The sequence below is a fragment of the Corythoichthys intestinalis genome, chromosome 11 (genome assembly GCF_030265065.1).
Source record: "Corythoichthys intestinalis isolate RoL2023-P3 chromosome 11, ASM3026506v1, whole genome shotgun sequence".
NCBI lineage: Eukaryota > Metazoa > Chordata > Actinopteri > Syngnathiformes > Syngnathidae > Corythoichthys > Corythoichthys intestinalis.
In genome coordinates, this window is record NC_080405.1 from 28,395,076 (window position 1) to 28,404,720 (window position 9,645).

Here is a 9,645-nt window from a genome sequence, read left to right on the forward strand (position 1 = left end):
AAGACAGACAGACGACAAAGACGTCACCGGAGCTACCGAAAAAAGGACTTTTGCTGAAAAGTGGCTACAGGAGGTACCATGGCTAGAAGCAAATGATGCTCGCACGGAAATGCGGTACAAAATGTGCCGTGAGAATCCCAATGTCGCCGATAAGAGCAGCTCATTTTATGTAGGGTCAAAGAATTTCAGCCATCCAAACTTTGAAAAGCACGAAAAAAACAGAGAGCATGTGGCAATTAAGCAAACTATCGATGTCAAACAGGACCCCACTCGCCCTATGGACAAGTGGCGGAATAAAGGTAATGAACAGCGACATGCACTGACAAACGTGTTTTTGCTCGCATTTTACAAAGCTAAACATGCACGTTCAATGAGGTCAATGAGGAGGATATCCCACTTTTAAAAAAGCTTGGAGTTAATGTGGGAGCCGCATAATGCCCTTTATTTTGAATTGGTGCTTCTTATTTCTTTACATTTCACTTCAAAGTAATGGCAATTTTGTTGTGACAGTTGATGTTAATCAAGCATTAATTGTTATTATAATTAATTAAAGTTAATTGGCTCCAAGTAAAGCTTGTCATAAATTTATCGCATCAGGCGGGTCGGCTCTCAAGCTCAATGAGGACCAAGTCACATCTCCAGGTCCTCCTCTGAGAACCTAAGTAAAGCTTGTCATAAATTTATCGCATCAGGCGGGTCGGCTCTCAAGCTCAATGAGGACCAAGTCACATCTCCAGGTCCTCCTCTGAGAACCTGGGCAAAAAAATTACGTGCACCCCTGAATATAGACATGTGCTGATTACCAGTTTTAAGGTTTACCGTAGTACGAAAACGTCAAGGTTTCAAAACCGCAAAAAAATTCCATCATTAAGTCCCTACAGTATTAGCTATTTTTTATGTCCCAAAAATGGATGGAGAAATCCCTCGCTTTCAGCTGCAAGGCTCAACCTTCATCCCTTCGGTTATTGCTCAGTGTCGGTAAGTCAGCTGTGCTACATGATGGCTGGAGGAGGTGAAACTCCTGAACTTTTCCCCCATCGAAGAAAACGAAATCGCTGGTATGGGAATAGATCGGCCACAGAAAAGTCGGCCGCCGCTTAGAGGAGGAGGGCCAACCGACATGAAAAAAATGTTTGCAGAGGGTGGCTGCCGAGGACGCAATACATCCAATATGATTTCGCATTTCGACAAAATTAAAGGTTTGTAAACACTGTCATGAACGTTTCCCACCAGCTACGAATCTACAGCGTGTTTAGTGTGTATATCGGTTGTAAAACACAGTGGTTTTTTTCTCTCTGGCAACTGTGTTGAGAAAGAACGTGTGTGTGTGTAAGGTAAACATGATACGACTCATACAAGCATGCTTTTTATGATAAATAATTCAATTATTTTTGTTCTGATGGTAATAATTTTGAGCTGTGGCTGTGGGTTCAGGCTCACCTAAAGGACTGCATTTATTTAAATTTTATTTAGAATATTTCAGTTATCTTTTGTTATTTTTTTATTTTTAACTTAACATTATACTTATGTTCCAATTTACTAAAAAGTTTTGAAAAGTAAAAATCCTGTTCAACGGGGAAAAAAAGTTGTTTTTTTTAAACCCAGAATCTCACAGTAACACATTTTCGAGCTGTAATTGCAATAGTGTGATATTTTGGCTTAAGGTTATCATACCGTCAGAATCTCGTACTGGCACATGCTTAATATATATACACAACAACAAAAGGGGGACAGGGTGAAACAACTGCCCCTTTTATGAATTACTGGACAGCATTCTTGGGGGTAAGAGCAGCATCCGCCCACTTGTCCTCGACAGCGCTGCACCTCATGATGACGGCGAGGCGCGGCATATAATCAGTGGCAATACAGGTGAGTAATGTCAATGTTTGTTTGCTTTGCAAGATGCCGTATACTGGCTAACATAATGGTATACTAACATTGGTTCCGAACTTTGTAGATGTTGCGTGTTTGTTGCTGTTGTCGCAATTGTATGATGCAAAACACTACACGCACTGGATGACACCTTCGTTGCCCCAGCAACCCAATAATCCCAGTCTGAACAGGTTCAAATCCGATTTGGACACTTGCTTAAAAAAATGTGAATGGTAAGCACTAAAAATTGGATTTGAGGATAAAACAGATTGGAATCAGATATGCCTGCAGTCTGAACATAGCCTAATAGTCCCAAAAATTTGGTACTTATTACATAATTTGTTACAGAAGAGTGACTGATTAATCGTCAACTTTAAATACAATGTACAAGTGGTGTATATGTTGTTATAAGGGAGGAAAAAAATGTCATTGGCAAAGCTCCTCTAAGGAGCCTCCCGATTGTGTTCAGTCCACTGATGTGTGACGTCCATTGGAAAAGTAAAGAGAGGGGGGAGCCGTCAAATAGAATGACTGAATTAAAATGGTAAGGAGTGCTCTCTCTTTGGCACCCTAACATGCCTCCTATGTCCTCAAATAATTAGACTGAGGCCTTGTGCGTTGGAGTGTCAGCTCAAAAAGGAAGGAATGACCTCGCCACTGAATGCAAGCCTCCTATGTTAAAAAAAAAGAAAGACAACACTCTATGTCCCTATACTTGAGGTTTGTTTTCCTTTGTAGTGAGAATGCCCATTCACTATTAGCAGTCCCTCTTTGTGGCCATAGCCATGAATACAGGGAGGGGATGTGTCAGTCGGTGGCAGGTAGCCTTCATTGCAAGTTAATCTCCCGAAAGAAGCTTGTTTAAAAAAAAGGACTTTTAAATTCTTTAAAGCACTTCTCTCTCGCGCCTCTTTTGTCCGCTTGAAGAGCGGGAGTGCTCAGCCGGCGACAATGGCGGCCAAGTGTGGCAGAGTAATCACCTTTCTGGGGGAAAACATGAGTAATTACTTCTAAACTGTTTGGGCTTGGGAGACAACTGCTATTGTGCTGGGAAATGGAAGGCTGCCTTTGGATGGATTCATGCTTGCTCTCAATCTGTTTGTTTACAAAGATTTCTCCTTTTACCGCATGCGCCACCATCGTATACGTATGTGCATGTGCGTGTTTGAGTGTGTGCACACTTTTCTGTGTGCCAGCAAGCTTGACCCATTTCTCACAGAAAGACAGGAGGCTATCAACCATAAGGAAAGTGTTCTGTTTTCGGGTCAACTTCTGGTCAAGTTCATTCCTTTTCCCACCACCTGTTGAACTACTGATTCCCAACAACTGTACATATTTGTGTACTGTGAAAGTACAACTAATGTTTATCTTTATTGTGGTGGATATTGACAGAACATTCATTCATTTTCTGTACTGCTTATCCTCACGAGGGTCGCGGGGGTTTAGGAGCCTAGCTAACTATGGTCTGGAGGCGGGATACACTCTTAACTGGTTGTCAGCCAATCACAGGTCAGAATGAGACAAGCAACCATTAACACACACATCCCATACATAGGGACAATTTTGGATGCATGACAGAACAACTGCATAATAATTGAATGTATTGAAAAGTTTTGCCCGCTGACTCAAAGTCAGTATGGCTTCAGTGAAAATCCTCATAGATCTTGTTGAAGAAGTTACAAACAGTTTGGACAACTACCAACAGGCAATTGCAATCTTTATTGACTTAAAAAAAAGCTTAAGATACAATTGATCATGATATACTAATCAACAAAATGTCTAAACATGGCATGAGAAATCCACTTGAGTGGAGTGTACTGAGCCAACACATCCTCATTAAAGACTACGACCCACATCATCCTCTGATGCTATCGCGATGACTGTGGAGGTAGAAGACGTGAGATGTGTGCACCGTGCTGTCAACCCCAGGAAGGTCACAGGACCTTGAGTACCAGGAAGAGTACTTAAAGGCATGTGCTGACCAACTAGCACCAGTCGTTACTGATATCTTCAACCTATCACTGCAACAAGACCAGCCTGCCTAAAATCGGCAACCATCATCCCAGTCTTCAAAATGTCACCCACAAGAAACATCAATGAATTCCGTCCAGTAGCACTCACAGAGGGTGATCAAAATAGCACATAAGGTCATCAAATCCCCCTTCCTCCCTTGTCCACCATCTACAGCTCTCCGTGCCTAGGAAGGGCAAGGAGCATCATAAAAGACCATACACGCCCCAGCTTCCACCTCTTCAACCTGTTGCCCTCTGGCAGTTTTTACAGGGCCATACCAGCCACAGACTAAGAGACAGTTTCTTTCCGAGAGCTGTCACCATACTCAACTCAAGTTTGCAATGAAATGTCGATATCATTGCACTGCTAATACCACAACACTGTCACGTGCATCTCACGAAATAATGTGTTCTCAGTAGTGCTGTCAAATTTATTGCGTTAACGGGCGCAAATTAATTTTTTTTTATTAATAACGTTAAAATATTTGACGCATTTAACGCATGCGTGGAATGACCCGCACATGCATTGCCTCAAACAGATTACAATGACACCGTTTTTTGCACATTGAGAGCTAAGAGGCAGAGAACGGCGAATGGACACAGGCGTTAATTGGACAGCGCCGTTTATTGGCATAAGCTTCGGCAACTCCTTCACAACATACATAAGTATCATTTAGTGAAAGCACAACAAAAATAATGTTCCTATCTCTCAAAAAAATAATGTTCATTCCCAATCAAAATAGCTATGCAAAATACACATAAAACTTATTCAGACTTTGGTCAAACTCTATTCAAACATTTTGTTTAGCTCAACAAATACACTGGATGGCAATATTTAGTCGCAATATACAAACTATCAGAGGTCTCGTACACTGCGAAGCCAGCACTCAAATGACCGTGAAGTACAATGGAAACAGGGAGCTACGGCGTCAGTCGAGGGACAAAACACACTCATTGGCTTGATTTAAAAGTAATTTAAAAATCGCCATTTACACCTTGTGGTGTATTAAAAAATAATAATAATACTTATAGGGGAAAAAAACAGATTAAGCCAATATTATTCACATTTTTAATTCCCATTTTATGTTATTTTTATTAGAATTCTTAATGCTTAGATTACAAAAATAATTATTATTTGGTACAGACATTTCAGCAATACAAAACATAAAGAAAGTTTAAAAACAAAATCAAATGATTAACTTGTATTATATTTTATCGTCTGTCTTTCATTTGTGTTTCTGGTAGGGGTGTAACGGTACACAAAAATCTCGGTGCGGTACGTACCTCGGTTTTGAGGTCACGGTTTGGTTCGTTTTCGGTACAGTAAGAAAACAAAATGCAAAATATAAATGTGCAAGTTGTTTATTACACACCTTTGTGCTTTCAACAATAGGAACATTCGCCTATACAAAGCTAGAATTCTGCTCAAAAAGTAGCGGGTATTTAAAGCTAATCCAATAACAATTTGCCTTTCATTGGTATTGGTCAGCTTTCTTTCTGAAAGAAAGAAGAAAAAAGTCCTGCGCTAAAGAGAAAAGCAATCCCAATGAAAAAGATTTTAACATGTATTTTACAAATGAAATGCCTCAATGAAACATTTTTTTTTCTTATGAACGCTTTTCAAAAGCTTTATTGGTGGATTTTCTCAAGTTAAAGCGCCACACAGAAATTAATCAATTTAATTGTGTAAGCAGGATCTGTGTAGGGCTGCAGCTATCGAATATTTTAGTAATCGAGTAATCGACTGAAAATTCTATCGATTAATCGAGTAATCGGATAAAACAAATATATTTTTAGGTGAAGAGCAATTATAAATATACATGAGAAAACAAGACATTTCATCTAATCTTGAACCATTTTCAGTCAATCAATGTCTTTATTTTCGATGTATATTGTTGAAAACAGCCAACAATTGCATCTCAGATGTAACTACAATAAAACAAAAAGACTAATTCATTGCACACTTTCACTCAAAAAACTTTTAGATCTTATTTTTTAAAAAATATTAATATATATATAATATATATGGGGTTTTTTTCTTCTTCTTCTTCTCCGCACGTGACATTAGCGCGTTGTCCCGCATTATAAGTAGTCCGAGCAAAACGTGATGCTTAGAGCTGCCAAAATAAACGATTACTCGAGGTGAATAAAATTACTCGGATCAGTTTTTAAACTCGAGTTACTCGAGTTGCTCGAGTATTCGTTTCAGCTCTAGATCTGTGTATTATTATTATTTAATTACAGGTGTTTTAGCTCATTTCAATTCATTTTATTTAAATGGGCCATTATTTATTTCATTATGTGTTTAAATTTTAGAAATGTGATGTAGTATTCATTTATATTGTATTTTTACGTTGTATAACCTTAGTTCCTTTGTGAATATTAGTTTCTACTTGTTTTGTTGTGGTAGGAGGGTTTTGTATTGAACACGGGGCCGTGTTAGTTATTATTATAGCAGAGAAGACAGCAGTAAATCAACAAAGACAAGTCAACTGTGCCCCGATCTACCACTCATGAGATCTGATGGACTCAAAAAGTGAATTACGATTGGATATTAGTTTGAAAATCTACCGGATCCACCGTATTTTTACACAAGTGACTTCCGGTCTGCCCGATCCTAGCTACCGGTAGTAGTATTGACGCAGGAGGGTCGCGTCTCGCATCAAATAATAAACTCTGCCGTTCTTTTCGCATGCGTTGTGTTGAGCCGCTTCTGTGACACGTCTAACACGGCCGCACTGCGACTGGTGTGCATTGGCTGATCGACTTTTAACGCCCGCGTTTCACTGCGTTATCGCAGCGGCCACGTTGTTGCGCCGTTGACGTTTCTGGGTTATACTGTCCTGCCGTGTTGGTCCTCATTATAGTAGAAAAGACGGAGTAAATATAATGTACACAGAGAAACTGTAACCCGATCAACTCACAGCCTCGAAAAGTAAGGGTTACATTACGTCAGAAACTCGTACGGTACGCCTCCGTTCCGAACCGAGCACCACGTACCGAAACGGTTCAATACAAATACATGTACCGTGACACCCTTAGTTTCTGGATAGTAATTAAAGAAATCATGTTCAAACACTTTTCTCGGAATGGCTATTGAACGTAATACACCCCATGCAGTCGAGTCACGGTGAGGAAAGAGAGGTACAGTAAGTTTGTCGTTGCCCACACACGGCAACGAGAGCAAACTAAATGTTTCCTAAGCTGAAAAGACAACCTGTTAGCCCCGCTTTTAGCTGCTCAAAGGAGGCAAGAAAAGAGAAGATCTAAGCGCTCTTCCACACTGTAATACAAGCACTGAGCCAACATATCCTCATTCACTGCTCAAGTGCACTCGCGAAGTGCTTTTTCCATGTTTTTTTTTCATTCCAAAAACAAAAAACACCAATTCGGGCCGGATCGGCGCCCCCTGCCGATACTGGTATCGGTATCGGTGCAACTTTAGTTGTGAATGAACCGTTAAAGTTGTTAAAATTGCTCCCATTATTGCATTAGTTCCTTTCTGTCTACTTTTGACATGAGAAAGTTTTAAAACTGTTTCATCATTTAAAGATAGCTTCAAGTCAAGATTTTGCGGATTTAGAAGTCTTTTAGATAAAAAAGTTACTTAGGTTCACTAGGAAGGTTGGCTACAACAGAGCCTGCCTGAGAAGTGTACTGCTTTAAGATGGCGCCTGTTTACTAACACCGGCGAGTCTATCATTTCGCATCTGATTCTATATACATGTGATATCTATCGTAGCATCTTGTGCGCTATCAGCTACATTCAGGTCTTATTGAAGCGACCCAGAGCATCGCGTTTGCAACGGCGTCACAACTCACTTTGCTACTCCCCGCTCCCGCTATGCTTTCTCTGTGAGTCCACGTCTCTCACTTTTCTCGCGTCATTCAACCAACGTAGTAAAGCTACATTCACACTGGCCGCAAAATATCGTGTGACAACGCGTGACGCCCGCGATGTTGTCGCCAAAAGCAGTTTTGTGTTCACACTGACGTCGCAAGAAGTCAGCCCGCGAAACTGAACAACTTCCGGTTCAGCCCTTGTTGTGTATCCGGTGAAACCATTCAGATGCATCGGTGAAAATAGCATAGAGAAGATGTCGATGATCGTGAGACTTGCTGCTCTATATTTACTGTTAAAACTTAGCAGAAGGAAAAGGCAACACTGGCGCAAGATGTGGGTTCACAGCACAATTAGAAAGCACCGCCAGCTCGGTGAATACCACCGGCTCTTTAACGAATTGCGCCTGGATGAAAGCCGCTTTCAGCGGTACAAAGCATCTTGTGGTCTTCACAATTACATTAGGAAGTCCACACCAGAAAAAGCTGAAACACTGAATGCCAAAGCTAATGTTGATTGCCATCTACTCCCTGATGTGAGCAGACGTTCTGCCAACAATGCAACACGAGCATTCACCGTATATTTCACAAATTAAGTTGCATTACAGTAGCATGACTGTAAATTGTTTATAAAGTTTTATCAATATCCCGCATGGGCTACATTTACCGTGCCTGCATTTTCTGTAATGGCGTGCCCTTTTATTAAAATTCACTTGTACTGGCAACTCTAGTTCTGTTAGTAACGCACGCCTTTACATCCTCAGTAACGGTAACGGCGTTGAAAAGATGAGAAAAGTAATTAATTAGATTACTCGCTACTGAAAAAAATAACGCCCTTATACTCTTACGCCGTTATTAACAACACAGGTTTTAAGACTGTGCCTTTTTTGTAAGACTTAATGTTTATTGCACATAAATAGCTTTTAATAACACATAATAGTCTTAATTTCAAAATTGTCTTTTTTTTTTTTCCTTCAACATGGTGGGCTGCCTTTGGGCCTCTCCACCACCAGGCTCGGCAAGTTTTCTGTGAGAAACCCTGCTGTTGTTTTTTTGTTTTTGTATAATTAAATTTGAACTACATTGGAGCATATCATTACATAAAAAGAATTTCTTAAACATTAGCCCATTTATTTATTTTAATTTAAAGTGATGGAAGTAAAAATGATCAACTCCAACCAAACGAAAAAAACGCCCAAACTTTTTTTTAAACGTCTTTCTTCACAATAAAAATGAACTTATCAGTATTGCTGAACATTACATCACACACACAACCAACAAATAAAGAATATTCAATCAAGAAAGATGAAAGCTACAGCTACTACTGAAACTTACCCGTTTCATATTTGCAGGTTTGTCTTCTTCTGATGTTACAATTGGTAGCTGACAGAGCGGCTTAGCAGTACGTTAGCGCCACCAACTGATATTACTCTTCCACTGCAAGGAAACCAATTCAAAATGTAAGCGTTGACAAAACTACATTTCAATTGATTTTTTTTCTTCTGATTGCAAGCGCTCTTTTCATGATGTCCTGTGTTTCATTGTGTTGACCATTAGGTGTCAGTGAGTGGTAGGAAATGAAGAATGAGGCATTTAAGCGTCAGGTCCCTTTGAACACGCCAGTGGTGAACATAATAGAGCTGAAGACGAGACTGCTTGACATTTGCAATGTAAATTTCACATCAAAAGGGTTTTCTGATGGATTTGAAATTAAATTAAAAACAGGTCACTACAATGTGTTGATTATAGCTGTTTGGACACGAACGTCTCATTTGTGCTGGAAATCTTTTTTTTTTTTTTTTTTTTTTTGCACTTTTATGACATTGTAATTGATTATTTTTCCATGTCATTGAAGGAGACAGACGTTTTGACTGGGAGGGTTGGCGGCGATCCTCCCAGTCAAATGGATTCCACGCCTATT